A 15,489-nucleotide genomic window follows, 5' to 3' on the forward strand; every position below is an offset into this window, starting at 1 on the left:
GGCAATTCTATACAAGTAGACTGTCGAATGGTTGAGAAGGTGTTACTGTTTGACTTAAGGGGCAGGGTTGATGAGAACAACACCTGACAAGCGAAACAAGGTACATATTTGGTCATGCCAGAAGGGGGCGTTATTCATAGATTATGTGTTAAAGGGCGGGGACTAGGAAGTGACGTGACGTATGGCAACGCAAAATGGCCATCCGGAAACGACGCATGGCAACGCAAAATGGCGGACAGGATGTGACGTATCAGGGCGTGGTTAGGGGCAAAATTACATTTCAGGACTACAAAGGGGTGTGGTTTGGGGTGGAATTGGGCGTGGTTAGGGACTACAAAATGATTTCATCAAAGGGGCGTGGCTAAGGGGCGGGGCTCCATTTCCGGACTACAACGTGACGTCATCCTGGTGACTTAACCTGGTGTGACGTCATACATTATGGACTACAAATGACATCACTTCCTGTTTACTTTCGGACTACTTTACAAACCTGTCAAAAAAGTTTGACGAAAGCAGTATTGTATACTTTTTAACAGGTCAAATTTAAAACAAAAGGTAAGTACCATTAGAACAGGAAAGTATTTAATACAACGTGTCAATAAAATAATTTAAGAATAAATTATGAACATGTCTGACATAAAGCAACTCTGGAAATTACACATGGTGAAGTGCTTTTTTCTGGTCTAATGGACCTAACAGAGTTTTACTTGGCTGAAGTCCATGAAAAGTGTTGTCCAAGTACTTCACCTGGTAAGGTTTGGGATTAGAGCGAGCACCTTGGATAATTTCAGCGTAATCAGATGGAACATGTGTAGCGGGCCGAGATATGGACACTTTGCACCCTCGAGACACAGCACGATGGACACGGATAGTGGTTTGATTAAAAATTGTTTTATTGAACCGTGAGGGGGATTAGTAAAAGGAATTAAAACAAGGGGACCTTGTAAAAAATACATAAAACCAAGTAAGAACAGGGGGGAGGAAGTCATTAGGGCCGCTGTTGGCCGCGCCCAACGGTCACGCTAAAATTTACACACACGATCAAAACACTGCACTCACTAGAAATATAATTTACACGATTAAAACACTGCACTCACTAACAATACAATTTACAGGATTAAAACACTGCACTTACTAAAAATATAAAACGGTACTACTCAGTCGGGCTTCGGTCACGGCACACGGCATGCGGGGATATACAATGTCGACATACAATTTGAAAGCTCGCGCACCCTTGGGTCGACCCCACTACTACTACTAAATAGAACAATACTCCCCCCCCCCCCCCCCCCACCTCCCGTTGGCTGCAGGCTCCCTCCCACGGTCCCGTTTAAAAGAAACCCCGTTGCTCAAATTTAAAAGATTATTAAGCCCCCTTAAAATAATGTTATAGCTCTGCTCCAGTAGCGCCGGTGCACGAAGAGAGGGGGACTGTCCTTGCACGGCGTTTGGCGAGCGTCGTCCATGAATGTCGGCTGTGTTGCCTCGTCGGCGTGCGAGGTACTGCGGGTCGCTCCTCTCTGCTGCGGTGTTTTGGTGGATGGATGGATGGATGGATGGATGGATGGATGGATGGATGGACGCGCGCGCGTGCGACTGCTGTTGCGGGTTTCCCTCCTTTTTTGTTTTCCACCTCCGATGGCACCCTATTTATGGCCCCGGCTCACCTTCCGTTGGCCAATCAGGCTGGACCGGTCTGGGGAGGAAGGTTGCGCTCTCTCACACACACTCCTCTCAACAACCATGCTGCATTCATTCGCTTGTTACCATGTACTGTACGTTTATGTGTCTCAGTTTCCTCTCTATCACACTATGCACCGAATCTCACTCCATTTGTGTGTGGCCTCTTTCAAGATACGTCTGTGTCACTGTCTTCTGCTTTTCAGTCACAAACATGAGGAGGGCATTGGTCAAGATGAGGTTTCGGTTCTGATAGCCGCATCCATTACTCCAGATGATGGATGTATTCATTGTATGATAGGTGTGTTTCAAGGAACAATGCATGTAGAAAACTCATTGGCAAAAAGACCAGCCCGCATTCCACAGGTAATTTGTTGCATATGTGATAATAAATTTTATCTTCGTCAGCAGTCGAACGAACACATAAAGACCACAGTCGTGGGTATTGACTACCTGCGCAGTAAATGCCATCTGTGGTTACGTTGCAGACATGGCATGTTGTTTGACACAAAGGTGACATTACTAGAGGTTGACAGCAACAAATTATAGTAATCAAATTAAAATTATAATACATATGACACTTTACGGCGGCACGGTGGGCGACTGTTTAGCACGTCTGCCTCACAATTCAGAGGTCGTGGGTTCGATCCCGGCTCCGGCCTCCCTGTGTGGAGTTTGCATGTTCTCCCCGTGCCTGCGTGGGTTTTCTCCGGGTACTCCGGTATCCTCCCACATTCCAAAAAACATGCATGGTAAGTTGATTGGACTCTCTAAATTGCCCCTAGGTGTGATTGTGAGTGCGGATGTTTGTCTCTGTGTGCCCTGCGATTGGCTGGCAACCAATTCAGGGTGTCCCCTGCCTACTGCCCAAAGACAGCTGGGATAGGCTCCAGCACGCCCCGCGACCCTTGTGAGGATAAGCGGTATCGATAATGGATGGATGGATGACACTTTACAAACAGTTATTGTATTGACAAACTTTACCTTTGCATCAATAGATGTTGGCTTCGTTCCACCAAGGAGGAAGTGTAGGCGGGGCTGTGCAAGCAGAAACTTTTGTCTGACATCCACTTGAGATACATTTTAAATTCATGACATCGTAAAACACTTTTTCATTGGTCATGTCGGTTCATAAACCATCAGACGTTGAAGCTGAATGCAGACGTGAAAATTTTTAAAAAAGACAAAAATGAACTTTTTTTTTGACAGGACAGTGACGATATAGACGTTAGTGTACGTATATTGTGTGTATATAATTTTAGAATAATCGGACGCATACTTTTTTTCTTAATGCATTGCCAAGAAACTTATTCGGATCTACAAGTATAAATTGTGTGCCTCCGAAAATGTGGCAGCTCGTTGCGCAGTGGTTAGGCAGCGACATGTGTTTCTTTATTCTTCACCGCGGCATGGGTTCAAGTACCGCCCTCCACTTTTTGTTTTATTTTCATTTTTACTACATTTACAATTACTTGTAGCCACGAATCGGGAGTTGTAAACGAGACGTTTGGTATCACATGTTTATTGAGGATTTGAACAGGTGTGCACTTGAACAATTTACATGTAGCTTGTGACGAATCTGCAGAGAGGAAACACAAAATGGAGCCAGTTAATCTGGAAGCCAGTTGAACCGTAACATCGGGAAAAAAATATTTCGTCCCTCCTCGCAAAATTTAAAGAAATACCCCCCACCAATGGGTGAATTCGAAAACATTGCCTCCCCCTACCCTCAGTGCTCCACGGTCGTTGCCATTCCAGTAATACAATTTCCCCGACTATAGCACGACATTCCATCAACCCGATTGGTACTCTAAGATGCACACACGGATGGGTAACAGCAGCTTTAGCGACTGTATCCGCCACCTCATTGCCCGCAACACCCACATGAGCCGGCACCCACAACAACCCGACCCTACAACCAACCATCTCCAATCTATACAGCAACATACGAATTTCAGACACAATCTCGGATCGAGCACACACACCTTGTCAGTTGGATCGACTTAAAATAGAATATTCAAAAGTGTTATGATGACTTTTGTCTGGTAGTTATCGAGGGTCCTAAAATAGGTGACCAAAACATGCCTAACTAAAATTAAATTACACTAACAGTCTAACCACCAGAGGGTGCTATGACAACATAAATAAGAAAGAACCTGGCCTTTTTAACACTAAGTATGGTTTAAGTTGGCCTATTGAGACCATTCAAACATGGTATATAGTTGAGATTTTGCACTTTTGACAGACGTTTGAATGGAGAGGACGTCTTGTTCAGTTGAATAGCTGAATATTATTTGGCAACAAACGGTTGGACCCCAAAGCTGCCAATTAAAACTACCGGTTTGCTGGAGCTCAGTGTTTTTCAAACTTTTTTGAGTCAAGGCACATTTGTTTCATTGAAAAAATCCCGCGGCACACCAGCAGCTGAAATTGTGAAAAAGAAAAAGCTTATTTAAGCAATATAAGCGTTATATTGTTTAAATACGCTTTTTTTTTTAACATCGAAGGATGATGTTATATTATAACGTCTTGAATAGGAATTAAATAAACACACAGAAAAAAGTATTTTATAATGTTTCATATTGATACTTAGTGTGAAACATGGGCCTGTTTGGATAAACGTGCGTCACTAATTCCCTTGTCTCCAAAGACAATTAGCTACCTGCTGTCACCTGCTGCTGCTGTCACCTGCTGGTATGGAAGAGTACTACGACGTAGTAAAGACATGATTACGCTGCTAGGCGTCCAGATAGCAAAATATGTTAAATAAATGTTGAATTTGGGTGAAGATGGTTGATTTTTGGGTTTCAATCAATCAATCAATCACATTTTATTTATATAGCACTTTTCATACATAAAAATGCAACTCAAAGTGCTTTAAAACATTCAAAGCAAAACATAGAATTATCTTCAATCAAAAGAAAAGATAAATTATTTAAAAGTTGTTGAAAGCCAAACTAAAAAGGTGTGTCTTGAGCTTCCTCTTAAAAATATCAACAGTCTCTGCAGACCTGACATCCTCTGGCAGGCTATTCCAAAGGTGAGGACCAAAATGGCTGAATGCAGCCTCACCATGCATTTTGGTCCTCACCCTTGGAATAAATAAAAGGCCGGCGCCAGAGGACCTCAGGATCCGCGAGGGCTGGTATGATAAAAGCAAATCAGATAAATAAGATGGCCCAAGACCATTAACACATTTATAAACTAATAAAAGTACTTTAAAATCGATCCTGAAACACACAGGGAGCCAATGCAGCAATTTCAAAACTGGCGTAATGTGCTCCCGCCCTCTGGTTCTCGTCAGCACCCGAGCGGCTGAATTCTGCAGTAGTTGCAGTGGTGAAATGCTCTTTTTCGGGAGGCCAGAGAGCAGGGCATTACAGTAATCTAAACGACAGGAAATAAAGGCATGCATCAGCACTTCCGTGTTAGCCTGAGAGAGAAACGGGCGGACTCTGGCGATATTCTTAAGGTGATAAAAACCAATCTTGGTTACATTTTTAATATGAGGAATAAAACTGAGCTCAGAGTCAAAAATGACGCCAAGGTTCTTCACAGTGTGAGGGATTAAAAATGTGTAGTTTTGGTAAAAGCTTCTCTCTCTGACCTTCGGGACCGATAACTTAGACCTCAGTCTTGTCCTCATTGAGCTGTAGGAAATTATCTGCCATCCATGACTTGATATCTAAAATGCAATTTAAAAGGGTATCAATGGGTCCTGTGTCATCAGGAGACACGGCAATATACAGCTGCGTGTCATCAGCATAGCTGTGAAAGCTGATGCCGTGTCCCCTGATGACATCCCCGAGGGGAGGCATATAAAGATTTATTTGGTTTTAGTTGAAGACTGATGGTAAATCAACGTTGGTTCAACAACATCTTGTCAGCATTGAAGTTTGTGATGAAAAGGTGCAGTTGAATCAATATTGTATGGTGGTTGAATTAAAACATATCCATGTTTGCCCTTCTCTATTTTTCTACTTCAGTGGAGGGAGGTGGGAAGGCATATTCTGAGGGGCACAGGCCTTTTTCACAAAAAATGTGCCTCACTCACTCACTCACTCACTCACTCACTCACTCACTCACTCACTCACTCACTCTCTCTCATATACATTTTATTTTGTAACCACTTTTTTCTGACAGATTTTTTTTTTGCCATGAGCACATTGGTGTTGGTCCTGTTTCATGAAAACGTTTTCATTTTTTAGCCATTTCCGCACAGGGCTTTAACTCAAAAATGGTCCACCCCCCCCCCCCCCAAAACACCATCTTTTAGTAAAAGATGTAAGGCTCACCAAGATAAACGTGAATATTTGTATCATTTCTGTGCGACACTTCAATGCGAAGTCCTCTACTTTCAGATTGTCATTTGGAAGGCTCTTATACTGTACGTAACCAGATCTATATTTAATGAGCATAAATGAGACTTTAGAAGTGCGTTGGACTTCCCGCATAAATCTCGATTGTGTGACGTATTGACTGGTGTGACATGAAGTAGCACCAGCAACCTGCGGGGGACAGTAAGCGTCTCCTCTGCCGGAAATTCAACAGAAGAAGAAGAAGAAGAAGAAACCAGCAGCGCATGCGCAATTGCGCACTGATTTGCACTTGACTTCATTGCGCCCTTTTCCGCATAGAAAAGGTCCAGTGTTTTATTGTCTCTGGTGTGGCAGGTGACATACTGTGTGAATGAAGGCAGAGAGGAGGAAGGGGAGGCATGATTGAAGTCACCAGAGATGAGTACCAGGGCATTTGGGTGCTGTGTTTGTAGCCTGCTCACTGCTGCAGTCAAGACATCACAGGCTGTGTCGCTGCTGGCAGCTGGTGGGACGTAGACGGTCACCGCGATCACGTGACTAAACTCTCGCGGGATGTAGAATGGCCTCATGCCAACAGCTAGCAGCTCAATATCCCTGCTGCAAAGCTGCTCCTTAATCGTGATGTGCCCAGGATTACACCATCTATCGTTCACAAACACAGCCAGCCCTCCTCCTTTCCTCTTTCCACTCTCCAGCGTCACTTTGCATTTTAAAGACCCTTTAAAGAGAAATGTGTGTTTTTTTGTCACGTGAAGATTGGGATTTGGATCCATACGCAGACATGATACGGACGTTGTAGAATAAAATGTCTATCAATGAAAATACAAAGTAACAACAGAGCTGGACTGGAAGAGAGTTTGTATCCTCACTGGAAGAAGAACGTGTCACTGAGTAACTCATGTTTATAAACTGTTAAGACATCGGGCCTGTATGACATAATAAAAGGCAAAGCACAAAAGGACCACATGAACTGCATAGCAACTGATGCATCATGTAACAACAGTCATAACATTTTTCACCCAAACAGTAACGTTAGGGACTTTTGGGAACGCCAGCACACCCGCCTTCAAAACTTTATAATTAACACAACTATGGACATTGACACTCTACAAAATGTTACAATTATCTCAGCTCAAAGGCTGCAACAAAAAATGGTTCCTCATGGAATACTAATATTCTAATATAATAATAATAATAATAATAATAATAATAATAGTAATTTACTGATACAAAATACATACAAGCCGGAGTTGTCGACCAGTTCAGGGTGTAGTCTGCCTTTCGCCCATTGTCAGCTGGGATAGGCTCCGGCACCTCACCGCGACCCTGTACAGGATAAGCGGTGTGAAGATGTCACATGTGTTTTAACATCAAAGTGTCTGTTAAGATCCTCTCTGCCCCCCTGAATAAATTGTTTAAAAAAATGTGGAAAAATAAATCAAGAACAAGATACCAACAATTCCACATTTTTTTCTCTATTGTTAAACACTCCATGAATCTTAATTTTCAACAGCTGAGATAAAGTTGTCAGTTGGAACAATCACCTCTCCCCTCTCCCTCACCCCCCTCTGTTGGCAACCATCGCCCTAACGCTCTCTGACTCTGGTCATTCTGGTAATGTTTCAACATGCCTTCAAAATAAGATACAGATAAACCACAAAAATCAATATAAAGTGCATGAATTTTACTCACTATAACGCTAATGGGAGCCCTTAGCTTGTTTCTCTGTCACGAGATGGTCCCATCTGGGGATAATGGGAGACAATGACACCACAAGTGTGTTGCTTGTGTCCAGTCTACGCCGCTGTTTTGTTTTGGGAGTTGTCACTGCCGAAAACCTTGCTTAACACAAATAGGATGTTGGAAATGGCAACAGGGTTTGTGGCAATCTGTGGGTAATCTGCCATGACTTTAACACGAAAATGCCCAGGGGTTTTTTTACAACTTTTTTTCCCAAGACATCATTTGTAGGATGGTACCAAACTTTCTCCAACTCATCTGAAAATCTTAACGTATTCTCTTGACATGCATAACTCCACCGACATCATTAAATACACCATTAAATAAAATATTACAAAGAGCCAAAATTTAGGGGTCAATTTTTATTAAGATATCACCTTCACAGCCCAAATCATTACAAAACTCGGTTCCATGTGGTTCACAATTAAGCAGCTAACTTAACTTCGTATTTTCATATTCAAACTCTGAAAGTTCTTGCTGTAAAGCAGCAACTCCTAACCAGTCTTCTGCTGTCATCAAAATGTCTCTGTTCTAAAATATGTTGCAGATTACAATTGCCCTCCAGGCTGGACTCGGCTGAATTCCCGCTGTTTAATCTTTAAAAATGAGAGATTAAGATTTTCTCTTGCCGAGGTACAATATTTGCTGACCTCCCACACATTAGTAGTCGATTGCACATGAACTGAAACTGAAAAACAAAACTTACTTTTCTCCTGTTAACTTTGTAATTTACTAACCCTGTTTTCTTCCAACTAGACTGTCTGTAACATGCTTGGTGGAAATCTGGTTTCCATCCACAATGATCTGGAAAATGAAGTAGTTCGACACTTGATTCTGGCAGGGGCTGGATTTTTCAAACGCTCTTGGATTGGCCTCCATGACAAGATTGAGGTAAAATATTTGGTAATACACATGCTGTAACTCAGCTGCACTTTGTGCAGATTGTTTCTTCCACAGAAAATTATGTCTCTGATAAATTAGGCACTCACCTCAATTCACCACTCAGTATGCCTTCATTTTACCTACTCCAGTGGCTCTTGAATTTTTTCCACCAAGTACCACCCCAAAAAAGACCCAGCTCTCCACATACCATCCTCATGACGAATTTTAAGTTACAGTATTGCAGTATGCACAAGTGTTCACAAAAAAAAACAAGGCAATTAATAATTAATGCAGATGTTGTGAAAGCACTAAACAAATAAAGATTATTATATTGTATTAATATTAGTTAATACTTATTGTTCGGAATGCAAGATACTAACGTTATGCAGTTTGGCGCGGCCAATCCAATGGCTGTCCCGTAGGCCAGATGCGAGGTTCTTGACGGGGCCACTCAGGTGGGCGACCAGAGGGCCACACGGGATGAAGGCAGCCTCAGGCCTTGCGCCGCCGTAGCAGAGTCAGAGAGCAGCCGCAGAGCCTGCACCACCGGAGCAGAGTCAGAGCAGCTGAAGGCCTTGCGCCACCGTAACAGGATCGGAAGGAGACCGCAGAGCTTGCGCCGCCGTAGCAGAATCCAAAGGAAGCCGCAGAGGTTGCGCCGCCGGAACAGAGTCAGAGGGCAGCTGAAGGCCTTGTGCCGCCGTAGCAGGATCGGAAGGAGTCCGCAGAGCTTGCGCCGCCGTAGCAGAATCCAAGGGCAACCGCGTATATATATATATGTATGTATTCTACTCACGGGTCGGCGCGAGCAACAACTGCCGCATTGATTCACATTGTGCTGTTGGCAACAGGTCTGCGACACATGCCACGCACACATCAGGAATTGTTGCTGCTCTGATCGGTCCATTATGTCACATGTTGCGATGATATACAGTTTCCCACCACGCAGCGCGTTGCTGCTCCAAAGCAACCTAGTTTGGCAGCGGCATGGGTGTAATGTCACGTATGTGTATGTAAAGAAGCTACTCACCCACGTTCCCCCTTCCAGATCGTTTTCGCAATACAATTAAATGCATCGTCTAGTCATCTCGATCCCTTTATGGTTGTAGCATGATATCCATTGCTGTCGCTGTCTTTTTGAAGCAACGCCCCCCGATTTAGAACTTAACTGTTTCAAAACAACTTGTCTCCACGAGTATAGTCAAGCTGCGCACAGCACTCAAGGATGACTCCGGCACATCAAGGTGGAGTTCATACACTTATTCCGACGTCTTCCCTACTTCCGGAAATACGCCGTAGCAAACCTGCTGTGTAGTGGTTTGCTGGTATGCTATTATTTTGAAGGCCCGGAAGTGTGAAGGAGGTAAATTGTGGAAAATAAATAAGTACCGTATTTTCCGGACTATAAGACGCGACTTTTTTCCTAGGTTTTAAGCCATGCGGCTTATAGTCCGGTGCGGCTATTCTGTGGATTTTTCTTTTACCGCTCGGGGCGCTCTAACCCGAATTACAGTACAATTCAATACAATACATTTGCTGGATGTGACTGCAGGTGGAGGAGTTCAACAGGCGAGGGCGCTCTGCACTAGGTTATTTTTATTTATTATTTTGTGGCGCCACCCTCCTCTCCTGCGTGCAACAGTCAATAGCGCCCGTGAGTAAGCTCGCGCTAATAATAAAAACTGATCAGAAACGGTACGCAAGGTGGACCGAACCAAACATGCCATACCGAAACTTATTATTACACCCACGTTTACTGTTACACCGCTAGAATATATATATATATATATATAAATATATATATATATATATATATATATATATATATATATATATATATATATATATATATATATATATATATATATATATAGGCTTTTTAAGGATCATTAGCTGGCTAATTTACTATTCAAACCCGCTGTGGACACGCTTCAAACACGCTTCAAAATGCGCCACTAGTACTTTACTACTTACCCAACTGCGTGTGCTTACTTCCATTGCGAGCCCCAGGGTTGGTTTTGTCATATTGTATAATGATTTGGGTCCAACAGACGGCCAGAAGTCGCATTCAACAAGTTACTTATTTATTTTTCGCACTTCCCTTCGTTCACAGCCTTCAAAATAAAAGCATACCAGTAAACCAATATACACAGCAGGTTTGCTACGGCGTATTTCCGGAAGTAGGAAAGACGCCGGAGGAGGTGCATGAACTCCACCTTGATGTGCCAGCGTCATACTTGAGTGCTGCGCGCAGCTTAATATACTCCCGGACACAAGTTGTTTTGAAACAGTTAAGTTCTAAATCGGGGGGCGTTGCTTCAAAAAGACAGCGACAACAATGGATATCGTGCCTGCTACAACCATAAAGGGACCGAGAATACTGGACTATGCATTTAATTTTATTACCAAACTAGTTTGCTTTGTAGCAACAACGAGCTGCGTGCTGCATCCTCTCTCGCCTCCTCTCCGTGTGGGAAACTGTATGTCATCGCAACATGTGACATAATGGACCGATCAGAACAGCAACAATTCCTGATGGGTGCGTGGCATATGTTGCAGACCTGTCGCCAACAGCACAATCGGTCACGTGAATCAATGCGGCAGTTGTCGCTTGCGACAACGCGGGAGTAGCAAGAAGCCTAAAGAGAAGCCTTTCACTGAGTAGGCTGAGATGAAATTTGGCCGCCTCGGGACCACGTCAAACGCATGAGGGCCGATTAGTGGGCCGGACTAAAATCCACTTCCGGCCATGCTCAGTCCAGCCCTTTTTAAAAATTTGTCAGCCCCCACCCACCCCAAAAATGGGCATCCGGCCGGGCCGGAGAGTTCGACCGGTCCGGCCGAGGGACGGACTGCCCAGCTCTGATCATTTGTAACACTCGTTTTACTGGCGATAGTGAGTGTGATTATTCAATCGAAGGTCATGGGGTGGGTAAGACAAGCACACGGAGAGGGAATAGCTTCACAACAGACTTTATTCACCTCGTTTCTTTTTTTTTTTTTGGCCAGCCCTACGTAACATGTCAACCCATACACAGTGGCCTCATCACCATAGATATTCCTTCGCCAACACAATTGCATTACAATAGTTCCCCCAAATAAGAAAGCAAATAAATCCATACAAATATGAACCTCCATATAAAAATAAATCATCTTACAATATCCTTGTATTTCCTTCTCTGGTGATTTTCTTCCCCCCCAGTCTCACAATTGAGTAAGCTACTTTGTAGAATCAAGCATCACCATAAATGTCAGGAGGCTATTACAGTATATGATGCTCAAAATGTTTTAGAGAAGTGAACAGACATATTGTGAAAATCCTTTTGTTTTTCAGGATGGAGAATTTGTATGGACTGATGGCTCACCGTTTGATTACTTTGACTGGGCTAATAACAGGCCAAGAATGGATACAAATCAAGACTGCACAGAAATTAACTTTCAAGGTATGAATGCAGTTTTGTCATTCTTAATTATTCTCATGTGATGAGTGACGTAAATCATTTATCCTCTTATGTTTTTATCTTTGAATTTTGAATATGAAGAATAGTTACCGGTATGTTGATATGTCATTGATTGAAATTGTATTCTCTTGTGCTGTAAACTTTAATGCAGGTCATCTGGTGTTGATAAATATTAAATAATCATACTTAAAGCGGAAATCAACCCCAAAATTTTCTTTACAATATATTGTATGCACCCACATTGATCAAAACACGACATTCTGATCACAATTGCGTTTGTGGAATATGAGTTAAGAAGCAAAATCCACCTGTTTTTATCCATCTCAATGGGTGGCCATTTTGTCACTTGCTGTGGACTGAAAATGACATCACAGTTCCTCAGGGCTCCGGTAACAACCAATAACGGCTCAGCTTCAGAAAACAGGTGAGCTGTGATTGGTTGTTAACTGAGCCTTGAGCAACTAGGATGTCATTTTCAGTCGACAGCAAGTAACAAAATGGCCGCCCCCTGAGATGGGTAAAACAGGTGGATTTTGCAACTTAATTCATTCATTCATTCATTATCCATACCGCTTCTCCTCACAAGGGTCACGGGTCGTATTGGAGCCTATCCCATCTGTCTTTGGGCAGTAGGCGGGGGACACCCTGAATTGGTTGCCAGCCAATCGCAGGGCACACAGAGACAAACATTGCAACTTAATTCGTATTTCATAAACACAATATTAATCAGAATATCAAGTTTAGAGTATTGGGGCTGTACACAATATATTATTGTTAAAGAAACCTTTGGGGTTGACTTCCTCTTTATGATTTTGTGTTCATTTATGTATTCTTACAGGTGACTCATGGAGTGATTTCCAGTGTAATGGTCAACGATCTTTTGTTTGTGCCAAAGATTTGAAAAACCATTAAGAGAAGCAGAGCCCCCCATCATCATTGTTTCTTTGGAACGTGCATTTCACTTTTTTAAATGACTTGCTGTTGAAAACAACCAATTGTTCCCAGTTGTTAATTTGCAAATTAAAAAAGACTAGTAATACTAACTTGGACACTCAAAGTATATCCAATTAATAAATCAGTCTCTTTGAGCAGGTGTGTTTTTGTATTTACTTTCTTTTTAATTCATTTAAAAAATGAAGTTGCACAGTCAGTAGCAGTTACAAATTAAGATGTGCTCCCTCATTTGCATACATTCATGTTTTCACATACATATTCTGGATATTTATCACTTTCACATACATCAGGCAACCAGCTCTGGTCCTCAATGTTCAATGTTGCCCACTCGGCATCCATTGCAGCCTGATCATCCTGGAAGGGGGATTCCCCCATCTGTGGTCCCTTCTCAAGGTTTCTCATTTTTCCCCAGATGTTTTTTTTTTAGTTTTTTCTTACCCTCCTGGGGGTTAAGATCAGGGGATGTCGTTTATATGCTATCAGCTATGGGCATGTGAAGGCCTTTGAGACTTTCCTGTGATTGAGGGCTATAGAAATAAATTTGACTTGACTTGACTACTGTTCTGACTGTTTCCCATCTCTCCCTGCTGCAACATACCTGATTCAAATGATCAGCTCATAAGTCACCTCAGCTCCATCCCCGCAACGAGGAACCACCCCCTCCCAAGCGCTGGCGCAGGGCAGCTCTCTATATAAGAAGCATGTATTCCCAAACAGACATGGTGCTTGAAGAGGCACAAAGAGTTTACATTATCAGCCGATTCAAGTGGAGCGCAGTCAGACAAGCTACACACTACAACTGGCGACGAGGAACACCCCCCTATGAGGTTTGAAAAGAAATAGTGACTGACTGCGTTTTGGAAGCCTCTTCAACAGCCTGATCCCTCACTCAAATCTGTCCCACAAGCAACAACAATTCACTATTTTCCAGAGCTGGGCAGTCCGCCCCGGTGGCGGAACAGTCCGTTCCTCCGTCCCGGACGGACGCCCACGTTTGAAAAAAAGGGGTGGACTAAGCAAGGGTGGAGGTAAATTTTAGTCCGCCCCACTAATCAGCCCACATGCGTGTGACATGGTCGCGAGGTGGCCAAAGTTCATCACAATCTACTCGGCGAAAGGCTTCTTTAGGCTTCTTTTATAATCCCGCGTCGGCGTGGGCGACAACTGACGCATTGCATCACGTGACCGACGCATTGTGCTGTGAGACATGTTGGCGACAGGTCTGCAACACATGACGCGCACACATCACAAATTGTTGCTGCGTATACAACACCGCGCGCATTCTCTCTCGTGATCGGTCCGTTATGTCACATGTTGCGATGACGTACAGTTTCCCACGGCTCGGCCCGGCAATTTATTTGGTGCCACGGAGGAGAGGATCCACCACGTAGCTTATTGCTGCTGCGAAGCAGACTACTGGTAGTTTGGCAGCGGCATGGCTGTTATGTCATGTATGTGTGTGTAAAGAAGCTACACATGCACGTAACACCTTCGCCTCCACCTTCCAGATCATTTTTTCAATACAATTAAATGTATCGTCTAGTCATCTAGTTCGATTGTTGTTGTGGGCACAATATCTATTGTTGACGCTGTCTTTTCGATCATTGCTTGACAGTAAAAGTCAGTGGACTGGAATTGGCCATAAAAGGCAGAGGAAATTCCGCCCTGCGGTGTCTTCGTCAATAGCCATAGCAACTCCCCCCCCAACTTGGGATAAAACTAACACATTTTCAAAACAACGCGTGTGGGTTGTGTCTCATGCCATCAACAATGGCGACAGGGCCAATCCATTTAGTCTTCTTTCCTTCGTCGCGGGCTTGTTTGACGAGTGGCTACAGTTTATTTCTGCATTGTCTCTCCATGTAGGTTAAATCTTCTGCCATCACGTCACAGTTGAGTGCGGCCCTCCAAACCTCGTGTCGAAAAGTGCGCATGGTGAACTGGATGATGATAGGCCTTGTGCGGTTATCTTTCATACGGCCAACTCTGTGTACGGTATCCACTGCAAATCCAAGCTTGCTCTTTTCCTCAGGGATGATTTGGGCTATCACATCCAGCACCTCCTTTCTCAAATCTTCGTTATCTTTCTCAAACAGATTCATAAGATGGAGATTCCAGCGGCGACTGTACCTTTGGCCTTTTCTTGCTTGTCTTGAAATGCATTGATTCAGTCGTTTAACTTCTTCACTGTGTCATCTTCTCTTTACATTGCATCTCAAAGCTCGTCACATTTCCTTCACGGCTACAATCTCTGCTGCATTTTTAATGACCATTTCTTCAAACTTGGAGAAGCTATCATTCAAACCATTGATAGCCTTTAAGATATCAGTGTTAGGAACGGTATCTTCTTTTTTATTGTTTCTGCAACTTCAAGACGGCTCTTCTTTGAGTCAGGACCCTTAAGAGGACTCGGGGGAAGAGGTGTACATAAACTTGGAAAAGAGTCGTAAGTC

General features: G+C 43.3%; 1 long non-coding RNA gene across 2 annotated transcripts; it reads left to right on the forward strand.

The window, feature by feature from the left end:
• Nucleotides 1-1,316: 1,316 nt before the first annotated feature.
• Nucleotides 1,317-13,110, forward strand: LOC147139405 (uncharacterized). Of its 2 annotated transcripts, XR_015088776.1 has the most exons (5): nucleotides 1,317-1,500; nucleotides 8,287-8,372; nucleotides 8,496-8,630; nucleotides 11,956-12,064; nucleotides 12,921-13,110. It is a non-coding gene; the product is annotated as an uncharacterized LOC147139405 (long non-coding RNA). The 2 variants fall into 2 exon arrangements; XR_015088777.1 differs by lacking the exon at nucleotides 8,287-8,372 and having other exon boundaries at nucleotides 12,921-13,107.
• Nucleotides 13,111-15,489: the final 2,379 nt, after the last annotated feature.

This window comes from Filicampus tigris, chromosome 11 (genome assembly GCF_054856515.1).
Source record: "Filicampus tigris isolate MCC_2025a chromosome 11, RoL_Ftig_1.0, whole genome shotgun sequence".
Lineage (NCBI taxonomy): Eukaryota > Metazoa > Chordata > Actinopteri > Syngnathiformes > Syngnathidae > Filicampus > Filicampus tigris.